The sequence below is a fragment of the Cynara cardunculus genome, unplaced genomic scaffold (assembly GCF_001531365.2).
Source record: "Cynara cardunculus var. scolymus isolate 2C unplaced genomic scaffold, CcrdV1 Un_Scaffold_645, whole genome shotgun sequence".
Lineage (NCBI taxonomy): Eukaryota > Viridiplantae > Streptophyta > Magnoliopsida > Asterales > Asteraceae > Cynara > Cynara cardunculus.
Genome location: NW_020200599.1, coordinates 55,909 through 56,350, shown reverse-complemented (window position 1 = coordinate 56,350; position 442 = coordinate 55,909).

The window sequence follows — 442 nt, the reverse complement described above, 5'->3', positions numbered from 1 at the left end:
AAATCGCATGTTTCTTAGTTGATTGGCTTAAAAAAATAGGCTTAGGGGCATCTTTTATTATGTTCGCACAAGGCATCAAAAATCTTAAGACCGGCCCCGATCAAATAATTCATTTCTTGCATTTAAAAGGTTTTCATTATTATGTGTTAGATACTAATTTATATTAATATTACGGTTTTGACTCAGTTTTATTTTAACCCGTTATTTGATAGATCCTCTTGTAACCTGAATTCATGTTCAAATAACATCTGAACAAAAAGTTGATTGCCAACAACCCTAATAAGTCTCATACGAAACCCATTTCAAACGAGACCAATGTGATAGGTCAGTTTATTGACTCACTAAGGGACTTAAGGACTGTTTGTTTGCTTTTTACTAGTTCCATTAAAAAACTACATTTGAATCGTTAAGAGGATGAATCTTGTTGTGGGGTGGGGTGGGG